The sequence below is a fragment of the Panthera pardus genome, unplaced genomic scaffold (genome assembly GCF_024362965.1).
Source record: "Panthera pardus isolate Hobbes unplaced genomic scaffold, ASM2436296v1 HiC_scaffold_17, whole genome shotgun sequence".
Lineage (NCBI taxonomy): Eukaryota > Metazoa > Chordata > Mammalia > Carnivora > Felidae > Panthera > Panthera pardus.
In genome coordinates, this window is record NW_026526732.1 from 109067591 (window position 1) to 109079658 (window position 12068).

A 12068-nucleotide genomic window follows, 5' to 3' on the forward strand; every position below is an offset into this window, starting at 1 on the left:
AGGGACAGCCCAGCCTCGGACAGCACGCGGGAAAGCCCTGGGGACACTGCTCTGTGCCTCTGGGATTCTGCTTCCACACCGTCTCCTCGAACATCCTTTGGCCTCGGTCCTAACCGGTACCGTATATAACATCGTGTCACGTATTAGCTTTTCAAAAATTATCGAAGAGGCTCTTCTGTGGAAAAATACACGGCAGTGAGCTTCTGGGGACATCCCACAGCTAGGCCGCGTGTTTGTTCTTCCCTGGGCCTGGGCAGGACTTCCGAGGTGGAGACCTGAGACTTGCTTCCTTGCTTCCTTCAGGCCTCTGCCTACAGGCCACTGGCTTAGCGAGCCTTCCGTCACAACCCTACACGATACAGCACTCCCAGCACATACTCTGGTGCCTCCTGTCCCTTGTCGCCTGTCTTTGTTTTTCTCCAGGAAACACTCCGCCACTCTGTCTACTTGGATGTTTATTTTTAATTGGTCACTGCGGATTCCTCCCTCCTAGAACTCAGCATCCAGAGCACAGAGGCTTCATCTTTTTACCTCAGTGGGTAACCTCAGCACGTAGCACGGACCCAGTAAAAACGCAGGCATTCCACATATGTTAAATGACCGCCTTTGAAGTAAAGAGCCCAGGAGCGGGAGTGGGTTTAAGGTTGATAATTTTCCCACGTGTCGATGTTACAGACCCGACGGGGTTAAGGTCAGAACAGCGCAGAGGTCAGCAGGATCCTGGGCTCTGGGTTCAAACGAGAGGGCTGGGTGCGACAGAAAGGGTAGACCTCGGTTCTTAGGGAGAGGCTGTAACCAAGGGAACGAATGCCACACAAAGATTGCGTATATCCTTAGCCGAGAGGAAAGCGGAGGACGGAACTGTAGGGAATGTCGTACTTAAGGAACAGAAGAGGAGGAGGCCCTGAGACAGAATAAATCCAGGACAGCCTGGACAAAGAAACAGGCAACCTTGAATCACTTATTTCAGACACAGCGTCAGAATGAGAGCAGCTCTGCAAACAGGCCTTGTCTGTTTACTTTCTGATGAAATTAGGAAGAAGTACGTACCCAGCCACCTGTGCCCGGTGCCTCACTGCTGGAGGCCGGCCTGGGCGACTCAAATCCCACGAAGATGTCACAGGTGGAATCCGGCCACCAGACGGCGCCCTGCGGCTTCAGAACTAAGATGCGGGGGCGCCCCCCCTGCCCCCATCCGCACCCCGGGAGCTGACAGCAGACAGCACGCCCCGGCGCTCCGCTCCCCCGCCCACTTCCCAAAGAGCTGCGGAATCCGTTAAGGAAAGGAGCGGGGGAAGGATGGGGCCTCCTCCGCCGATATGCAATGGCTGTGAGGCCCCCTGACCCGGGAGAAGCGCCTCTGCCTGGATAAATTCAATTTGCCTCCTCTGGTGTGCGGTTTCGTCCCGTTCGAAAACTACCAAATGCCCTCCATATCCGCGGTCTCGCCACGGAAAAGAACACAAGCTCCCTCCAGCGCTTTGTCCGGAGGAGGAGGGGAAAACGCACCCGAAGAAAAGGAGTGTGAAACCGCAAAGGGAAGAAAACATGCTCCAGGTGAGGCTCGAACTCACAACCTCGGCATCACCCGCACATATACTGCTGTATAAGTACCGCGCGCTAACCGATTGCGCCACTGGAGCATGCTTTCCCCGCACCGCCAGCGCGCGCTCTACAGAGCCTGGGACCGGCGCGCGGGCACGCGGACGCGCGGGGACCCGCCCGCACCCGCCGCCCCGCTGCGAGCCGACGCACGCCGCCGTCCCGGCGCCTGCCCCTCCCCCCCGGGGCGGGCGCGCGCTCCGCCCTCCCGGCTCCGCCCCCTCCCCCCAACCTCCCCCGCGGGGCGGGGCCGGCGTCCGCGGGCGGGAGCCGTGGGGCCGCCCCGCCCGCAGCTCCGAGAGGCTCCCGCCGCGCCCGGGGCGCCGACGAGCCGCGTCCCCGACCCCGGCTCCGCGCGCCCCCTGGAGTCCGCGCCCGCCGGCTCCTCGCGAGCCCGGGTCCCAGCCCGCCGCTCCGGCAGCCCCCGCGGGAACCGCTGGAGTCGAGACCCCTCCTCGCTCGTGCTGCGCGTCACGGCGGCCAAGGCCGGGTCCACACACCCCCACCCCATCCCTCCACCCCCCTCCTCCACACTCCCACTCCCACCCCATCCCTCCACCCCCCTCCTCCACCCCCCCTCCCTCCACCCCCCTTCCTTCACAATCCCACCCCCATCCTCACCCTGCTCCTCCCCCCCCTCCAACCCTCCCACCTCAACACCCCCTTCAACACCCCAACCCCACCGCACCTCCACACACCCCCAAACCCCTCCACCTCCCCACCCCCCCTCTCCTCCACCCCCCCATACCCCATTCTACCCCCCACCTCCCTCTCCTCCACCCCACTCTACTCCACTCCCCACCCGCATTCCTCCACCCCCCAACCCCCCTCCTCCACCCCGCTCGGTCTTGCAGGTTCCTGGCTGTTTGCCTGGCTGTTTGTGATGTCATGCCCACCCACAACCCTCGTCCCCTCCATGTGGCCTTTAATCATAAAAGCCCCTTGTGTGCATTGGTCTGCTGGCTTATTCGTTTGATTTGGGCCCGCGGAAATTGCAACCATTAAAGTGGAAGTACACACGAGATACGAGGCCTTTTTGCTTTTATGGAATAATTCCTGTGCAGGAGAAGCGGAATCGTTTAAAGAGGAGAATAGCCTGCCCAGTATTCTTGACCACACACTGCCTCACAGTGGGGGCAGGCGACCAGGTTCCTCCTCCCAGACACACGCACGGCGGGGGAGGGGAGCGCAGACCATCGCTGGGCCGCTGTCATTCCACGTGTGTGACACCTGAACACGAGAGGTGAGAAGCAACACTAGATCTTCGGTAGATGACCCTCAACCGGAGAAGTCCTCCCCCGCCCCGCCCCCAACCCCCTCCACGGCCTCCAGAGACCAAGTTGGCCTGACCTCTAGAGACCATCCCATCTGAACAGCAGCCGTCGGCAGGCACTGTTCTACGGCCGCGTGTAAATCCCAGGGCAGCGTCCATGGGCCCGTGTCCCGGATCCGGATCCAGATAAGAGCCCGCATCTTGGGAATTACTGTTCTTAAGACGTGGAAACTTACAAGACTTGGGGCGCCACCGGATCTTAAGCTGATTTTCATCAGAGAAGCCAAATCTGTGACACAACATAGGCCTTAAAGCATAAAATCGTGTGCGTGGGGAAAAGCAGGAAGCTAAATGCTTAGAATCGTTAATGGTAAAAAAAAAAATAATAATAACCGTCTTCTGATCTCCACCTTCTGTCATGTGGAAGGCTGGCCCGTCTGGACGACATCATGGGCTCCCCACCAGCTGCTGACATCGGCTGCAGTTTCACAGTGGGGGCACCAGCGGGAGGTCAGAGAGGACACGGAGGTGGGGGTATCTATCTCTCTGCACTCCCTTCTGGGCCTCACCTCCGTCTAGGTCATCCAAGTGGACCTTTCCTTCATCTCCAATAATGGCTTCTTCCCTGCTGCTTCAGGCCCTAGGGATGCTAACCACCCGTCAGCAGTAGCTGTGTTCTCTGTCCTTCCCCTCAACCTGCCCACACCTTTGTCAAATAGCCTGTTTATGAACCCCTTCCAAGACTATCCATTGTGAAGTTTCCCTCCGCACCTGAGTTCCTGGGTGATTGGAGCCGTGATATAAATGGCAGCGTTCGGAATGACTGGCCGTGGTTTGGGAGGTAGTGTGTGATATTATGTTTTGAAGGGGGGGGGGCACCAACGTGGAAATAGGCATATTGTTGTGATTGATGGGGTTCAGAACACGCTAGCTCAAAATATGGCAAGTTGGCAAATCAACTATTTCAAGCGGAAGGAGCTTGAGAAAATGTGAGAAGCCGGAAGGTCACTCTGACCCGCCCCCTGCCCATCTGCCCTGAAGCAGGTCATAAAACTCCTGTGTCAGAGGTACCCTGAGGAAAACAGCATCCTTATCTCCAAAGACAAAGAAAGGGACCCCGGGACCCCGGGAAGAATCCAAACAGTGTCTCCCGGTTTACCTTTCGGCCTGTCACGGGTCTGCATGCTCGTCCATTCTTCATCAAGCTCGGCGTAAAAATAATCAGGCTTAACCCTGCCTTCAGGTCTTATTTCCTTATGAAGGCTCCTGGATCACGTACACCTTATGTCAAATAAACTTGTGTGCTTTCCTCCTGTGAATCTGCCTTTGTCGGTTTAATTTTGAGAGCCGGCCAGGGACCCTACGAGGGTCAAGGAAAACCTTTTTCCCTCCCTTGCATAATAGCAATACAAATAAAGGGCAACCACTGGGTCTTTAACCCACTTTTCAAGAAGACAATGGACATATGGTAGCAACTGAAATGTCCCATTAAAGTCATCTCAGCCAGTAACTCTAGGAAAGACTCAAATTCTGTCTCAAAAAGATGATTCTATAGAGTCCATGATTCAAGGTCCTCATTATTCTGCGTCTGCCAGAGGCAGATGTGGCTGGACTTCATTTGCCGTTTGAGAAAAGTGGTGTCTTTTTATAACCCGGGGGAAATGCCATTTACCTTTGGGTGTATCTTCTCTTCACAAGTCTTTAAGACCATATTAATAATGCGGAAATGTTGAAATAGCATTGGAAACACCTCAGAGCCTGGCTGCTATGTGCTTTGGGGGCACAAAACATTCCAACCCCTCTGAATCTGTATTTTTAGAATAGTGGTTCTTCCCCCTGAAGGAACTGGAAAATTGCCTAGCACCATACCCGCGAACAGTCCTCACCCTCAGAGACTGAGTTTATTGGTTTGGGATAGATCCCCAAAATCAACATTTTTAAAAAGCTCCTAGTTGATCCTAATAATTATAAACCCTCCCTGTCTCTAAATCTAAGAAAATAAATAAAAATAAGAGAAAGTGTTTGGATCCCTAGCAAGTATTCAAAGCGGAGAAAAGGCTAAAGTTATATGTCCATTTTTTAAAGGTCACCCGAAGAATGAACAGTTACGAGCACCAATCTAAAAGAAGAGAACTGAGCAGGTTCTCTGTACACACTCCCAGGTACTTCACAGAATGAATCAATTACGTAAGAGCTGAAAGCAAACAGTAGTATCCTCCAATTTGGAAACATGTAGATTGTCGGTGGGAGGTGGGGGCTGCAACCTGGGCAAAGGTTGCACAACATCCTTCCAGACCGAAAACTCATCTCCCCCAACACCGATCAGGGGAACTTCCCTCAAGATGAAAGAACTGCCAAACCTCAGTCTGTTGGCGTCTTCCCTGTAGGATGACGTTAGGAGAGTCTTCGAGGAAGAATTATCCAGAATGACTAACCTCCAAGAATAAACCATGTCTTGGCAGGTCACAAGGAACGAAGGAAATTAATGTGGAAAAATGGGTCAATTACTGAAAAGATGCCCAAAAGGTCTGTAGCCCCCTCCAGCCCTGTGGAGAAATCGGCATCTTGTACAAGACCCAAAGAACCCTGAGATTCTGTGTGTGTGTGTATGTGTGTGTGTGTGTGTCTTTCTCTCTCTCTCTATCCCCCATCTCAATTCCTCTCTCTCTCCTCCCCCCTCTCTCCCTCTGTCCCCCCCTCTCTGTCTCTATGTCTCTGTCTCTGTCTCTGTTTCTTTCTGTGTGTCCCCCTCTCTCTCTCCCCACCCCTCTCTCTCTTTCCCCAGAAGGGCGGTGAGGATGAAGATAGGGAGAGATAGGATTAGTGGAGGTCTATGGTCCTAAGGCTCCCTTTCTCTGATAACCTCAAACCAACACTTTCACCCAAATCAGAAACTATCCAAAACTGACATGTTAGAATGCGTTTCTTATGGCCCTTTAAACAACGTTTCAAAGACTCATCGTACCAATCAGAGTTCTTACCTGTATATGGCCAACCCAACTGTGCAACAAGTGGGTAAGAAATCCACCAGAATTCCTGAGGAGACCAGAGGACCAGGTGTAGATGCTGTGCAACCAGCAATAATGCCCCATCCACCCACCACCACCACCCCCAGCACAGCCGCACCGCCAAGCAGTGGTGCAAGGTTCTTCTGAAAAATGAACACATCTTCTGCCCCTCTCGGCGGAGCCGATGCTCGCACTACCTGCTTTTCCACGTCCACAGCGCCTGAACCGAAGCCTGACGCGGGTCGGGGGGCCGGTGGCAGCTGGGTCACATGTTTATGCTCTGGCTGCGAAGCAAAATGAGTTTAAAGACGTCAGAGCTGAATGAAAACGGAGACTGAAGAGCAAATAAAATGCGTTACAGCATTTACAAAGTAGAAACAGCGAGTAACCCTAACAAACTGAGTCTGTGACAAAACAAGATTAGAGAAAAATTCATGAAATTCAAAGGAAAATGACAAACACGGAAACAGAATCACGTAGGTTTTACCGAAACACGACGGAGAGCTAAACAATCTGGTGGCCGGTGTCTGAAGTAGAGAAAAATGAAGTGAAACAAGAAATAAAACCTCAACAAAAATGTTTGCAAATATTTATAAAGAAAGTCATCTTCCAGGAGAAACAAATATTGAATCCGTCAAAACTGAGATATCTTGTCATTGTTACCAAACTTCATAAACAGAAAGACAGCAAATGACCTACAAAGGGAGGGACATCAGGTCACGTGTCTCCGGCGATGTTAAGTGTGATTAAAACACATCATAACCTTAGGAGCACCTTGCTTGGGTCCCACGGAGCCTGGGAGTGCAAGCGGGCATCCAACAGCTTGAAAAGTTATCACCTTCACGGTAAATCTACTGAGCATCCCCTTTGGGCCAAGTAACTGGCTAAAGGGTAAAACCAGGAACAAGGTGACGGTTGGCCCATGCGGGGAGATGATCGTCCCAGAATAAAGAAACTATAGCTAGGTGGGCCATGTCGTGTTTTTCAACGTGCTTTCATGGTTTGTACTGTATAGATTAAATAAAGTCAAGTATGAGGTAAGGGAGACATTATTCTAGATATCCTTCGTGTGTGTGTGTGTGTGCACGCATGTGTGTTTCTTGCACGTGTGTTTTGAGAACGTTTAGGTACAGCTCAATGTGGGCTCAGAGCCTAAAACCTTCACATCATTAAACAAGAATAAAGAAAATAAGTGTTTGAGACATGATAGTGGGAAAGGAACAATTAAAGAACCAAGGGAAGCATAAGAAATTAATTTAAAAAGCTAAAGGGAAAAAAGCAGGACCCCAAAGATTATTTTTAGGAAAAAACAAAAGGGAAAAATATATAGATAACATGAAGAGAAATAAAATAGATAATTAGGTTATTAAAAACAGGAACATAAAACTGGGAATTACAACGAGGATGCAGGAGAAATGTACAAATATAATTTTAAAAGAGTATTTTGTACACCTCAACCAAAAAAAAAATGAGAACCTGGACAAAATTGGTGATTTTCCAGGACAACGGGCATTACTAATGTGGCTAATACCCACGGAGACAGTTAAGTGACTTGTCAGAGCAAAGCCAAGTGTGTGATGACGTTGCAGGAGAGGGACACTGACTGGGTTCTGCGACTGGCACAAGAATTAAGTTGACACAAAACATTGACAGGAGGAAAAAAGCTATCTTAATTACGTACGTACACGCAGGCATCTCACAGACGATCGAGCCCTCCGTGCCATCCTGGGAGACGCACAGGAATCGAGATGTGGAGCTTCTGAGTTGGAAGAGGCAACTTACGGGAAGGTAAAGGAGGAAATGCATGGTAAATAAAGTTGCCTTTCTGTGCAGCTAAGAGTGTCTCCTGGATAAATTTGTCTCTGGGAATAGCTCTCTTCTTGGTACAGATGCTTTTTCTAGTGGAAGTTTCCCTTATAAATGTAAATTCCTTTACAAAATTTACAGGAATTTACAAATTCCTTTACAAAATTCCTTTACAAAATACACTGTATTTTAGGCATTTAAGCAGCTGGGGGGGGGGGTGCAGTAAAGAGCTTGTCTCTGCTGGTCTTCCGTTGCCTAAAAATAACGCCTTTCCCAAAGCGGCATATTTTGGAGTGGAATGCTTTGAACCTTTTTAATATTTAAATACTGAAAATAGCATAGTGTAGGAAGAAGTGACTTTGTTTTTGATTTTATAACACCAGCATTACTCTGATACCAGCAACAAATGAAAGTAACACAATTAAAGAGCTCCGATACAGGAATTCTCTGTACTTTCTGCTCATTTTTCTGAAAATCTATTCTAAAAAATAAAGCTTGCTAATTAAAAAAACGAACACCGATTCATTTTGCTTTGCAGAGTGGGAAAAATAATTTGCCCTCTGTCCCTCTAGGTTCTTGCCCGAGATCCCTGTCGTGAACAATTAGCAAAAGAAAAACACAGAAGCTCACGAACATGGAACCTCCGGTACATGTGAAAGACGCCCAGGGGAAAATGAGTAACTCTTCAAAGTGACTTCCAACTCCAGCTGAAATACCATCCTAGTTAAAGACGAGGAAGAGGAAGGTATGGGGGCGCCAGTTTTGAGGTTATCAGGAAAAGCAAGGTAAACACAGGTAGTGTTTGTCACGCAGCGTAAAGTCAGTGCCTTTTCCATTGATGATGTTACCAAGCCCAAGTTTAGCTGAGCGTCATCGACTGAAAGACCCATACTCAAGTTTTGACTGGAAAGGAATCGACCGTTATTCTGGAGCCCGGCAAACCGAGGAGAAGGCCGACTCTCGTCCAAAAGCCAACTCCCAGGTTTCTGCCCGGCCCAGGGGTTTTTCAAGGGACTTAGGGGGTTAATCGGCAAAGGAAGTAAAGGGGCCTGCAACATTTCTTGATTATGCGCAGACCCCATGGTGCCAGCCGCTAATGTTATCTCAGTGCTGGGATGTGTGAGGGAGTTGGGTTCCTGTTTCATGGTACGTAGGAGGACTCCGTTCTTTCCGCAAAGGAGGCCAAGGTCTGCAGACGCCCACAGGGAGATTAGTAACATCATTTGTGTGACCTGAAAAAGAAAAACTTTTTGCTAAAAAATTGCTAGGCTAATCGGAAAGCTAAGGTGGCTTTAAACCCGCTTGCTGGCCTCCGTGGCCTGGGAACATTCTGGTCCTTCGCTCCTCAAGGCCAGTGGTCTGCAAATCTCAGAGAGAGCACCTTAGTTCTGTTACAATGAAGGGCCTTGGGCCAGCAAGTAAGGGGTGTGTTAGCTTGAAGCAAGTTAACCCTCAAGACTGACCGGAGGGGCGGGCGCCCTGGGTGGCTCAGTGGGTTGAGGCTCAGACTCCAGCTCAGGTCATGGTCTTGCAGTTTGAGGGTTCGAACCCCACATTGGGCTCTGTGCTGACAGTCCGGAGCCCGGAGCCTGTTTCGGATTTTGTGTCTCCCTCTCTCTGCCCCTCCCCCACTCATGCTCTGTCTCTCAAAAATAAGCAAACGTCTAAAAATTAAAAAAAAAAAAAAGACAGACTGGAGGGCTGTTACCAAAAGATGCTCTTGTGATTTAGAGTACAGAGAAGGAAAGCCTCGCCCATAGAGAGTTCCTTTATAAACTGCCCTTACAGACGGGTAACTTCTACTCTGTTTTTAGAGCTTCTTCTGTGTCTGCTTTTTTCTCAGAACTAATCAGCTCAAAACAACCCTTATGGCGAACAGGCACACCGTGGGGTAGAACAGTCTGGTCTTCAGCTAACTAACACCACTGCGGAAGGTGTTCACGAACAGAATCGAGCAGTACCCGTTTTAAGCGTACTTGCAAAAAACAGAAGGTGGTCATTTAAACAATTTAAAGTTGGTTCCGTACTACATAATTAATGAATGTAATTCATTAATTCAATTCAAATGGGAAAAAAATGACATAATCTTGAGTAGGCCAAATAGGAAGTACATAAATCCGGCACACCTTCCCTAATAAAAATATGCTTTTAATACTTAGGCATGGATATGTCGGGGCCCAGGGCAGGCCGCCCCAAGATGGGTCCCTTTGGCATAAAGATTATTTTGTGTTAAAAGCTATCAAAACCGAGCAGATCCAGGAAAAGCTCTTTACCTCCCCCTCGACTGTCTATAAAGAATTTAGATTGAGAACCCGCTCCAGGAAGAGAGCGGTCGCCATGGACGACGACACTCCCGGGTGAACTAGGCAGGGCACGCGGGGGGGAGCCCTGCAAGCCCTGTTGGACGAATGTCCTCCCTGCGTCCCACCGTTTCTGGGTGGCCCAGCAAACATTTGTTTACCAGACGTTTACTCGTTTCCATCTTCCTGAGGATTCCATTCCTTCCATTTGAAGTCCCAGACCCCTACCCCCAAGGTTGATGAGGACGTGTGTGCCTCATCTGTCTTTGCCTGACTGTCTTTGGAATTTCCCTGTCTGTGTGGATTCCCCCAGACACAGGCTTTAAGTTTTATTTTCTCTGCTAATCTAGTTCACGTCCATTTGAGTCTTCGTCCGGGTAGGAGGACCTTGAAGGGGACAGGAGATTCTCGCTCCCGAACGGATCCGTGACTGAAATATCACGTAGGCGCCCAGCAGAGGGCCCTGTCTCGCGTCCTGGGGGATGTGATGCAGAGTTGGGGTATCTTCTGGCTTCGGAGTGTCCCTTCGCAGAGCCTGGGGCCCCTGGGCCCCAACGGGTATTGCCTTGCCTGGCTGATTCCCGTGGGACGGTCCTCGTATGCCATGGTTTTGTGCGAGTCTAGAGGCATCAGGCTCAAACACTCTGGTTCCTACAAATTTTCCCGTTTGTGACAGCCTCTCTCTCTCCGTTTGGTGGCTTGCAGAGCAAAACGCCAGAGACACACTTCCAGACGACAGTTGCCAGAAGCTTCCTCTACACTTTGACATTCATCTTCGCTGGGGTTTGGGGGTGTTGGGTTTACTCGATCTTTGTATCTTCCAGAAATGTGAGATGCTCTAGTCATTCACGATTCTCTCATACGCTCTGGTCGAGCTGACTCGACGGTGGGAAAGCCGTTGAGCTTCCCGATTCTGCAGACTGACCGGCTTGGCGGAGGGTTTCCCGCCACCTTCCTGGGCCCCGCGGCACTGCGGGGCCCTTTCCATCGTCTGGTGTAAGCCGTGCACTGAGGTTTCTTATTGGTGTAACTTCGCTCCCGCCTTCGGACTAAAACACCTTGTCCGAACCACCCCATTTTCAAGCTCTCCTTTCCCCCGATGTTTTCCGCGTTTCCGAAACAAGGCCGAGGGACATTTCGCGACACATCACTCCCACACACGCTAGGCACCTGTGAGGCAGGATCTTATGCCCTCGGACTTCCATCTCTCACCCACCACCCACGGGGAAAGTAGGAAGATCAGCAGGCAGGTGGGAGGGGCCAGGCCGAGCGGGAACAGACGCACGAAGGATGCGCGGAGCGACACCAGCAGAGGGCTGCGGCCTGCCTGCCCTGCTCCAGCCGGCCGGACCCGGGGACACGGCGCTCTGGCGTGCAGGGGTGTGGGGACACTGCTCCCCCCTCAGGATCGCATCGTAGACAGCTTTGTTTTGTTTCTCCCCGTCACCTGTCCCATTGCCTTGCACCCGGGGGTCCCGTCTGTGTTTCTGAACAAAGGGCGAGAATTCTCATTTAACTTTCCACCTGTTCAGTATCTTTCCGGCTGCTACATGAAAACTGCACGGCCCACTCGGGGTATCCTGTTGTCGGAGAGAAGCGCAGGGCCGCCCTGACTGGTACGCGTCTATGGGTCCCCAGGTAGGAAACCTGGGCCATTTCCACACTTGTGGGCCTGCTCTAGTGACCTTCTCCGGACTCTGCAACGTGTCCCTCCGGCTCGGGCTTTCCTCACACACGCATTCCTGAGCTAGAGGCCCGCCCCCTCCATTCACCTGATTAGACCTTTTTACCGCTGATTGGTTAGGGCAGGAGGGACATCGATGCTGTCCCCTGACCTTGGCAGAATGACTCTGTCACCAAAGAGCCATTAGGAAACTGGGGGACCACCTGCCTTGTTCTCTAGGGACTCTTTTCTCTTGTCCTTCTATGATGCAGTCAGGCGTGTTATCTTATGACAGACAGCCTCCTCCTCAAAACAAACAAACAAACAAACAAACAAACAAACAAACAAACAAAAAAGACCCAAGTAAAGTACAAGATTTTTACAGATTGTACAGACTGTGAACTGCTTCTGGTGGA

General features: G+C 50.9%; 1 protein-coding gene and 1 non-coding gene across 2 annotated transcripts in view; one reads left to right on the forward strand and one right to left on the reverse strand.

Annotated features, from left to right (window-relative positions):
• Window positions 1-12068, forward strand: part of LOC109252608 (histone H2B type 1-C/E/F/G/I) — a 490736-nt gene that overhangs the window by 83061 nt on the left and 395607 nt on the right. The gene's annotated exons all lie outside the window — the stretch shown is intronic.
• TRNAI-UAU (transfer RNA isoleucine (anticodon UAU)) lies at window positions 1550-1643 on the reverse strand. Its single transcript has 2 exons — window positions 1606-1643; window positions 1550-1585 (listed from the first exon to the last, which is right to left on the reverse strand). It is a non-coding gene; the product is annotated as a tRNA-Ile (tRNA).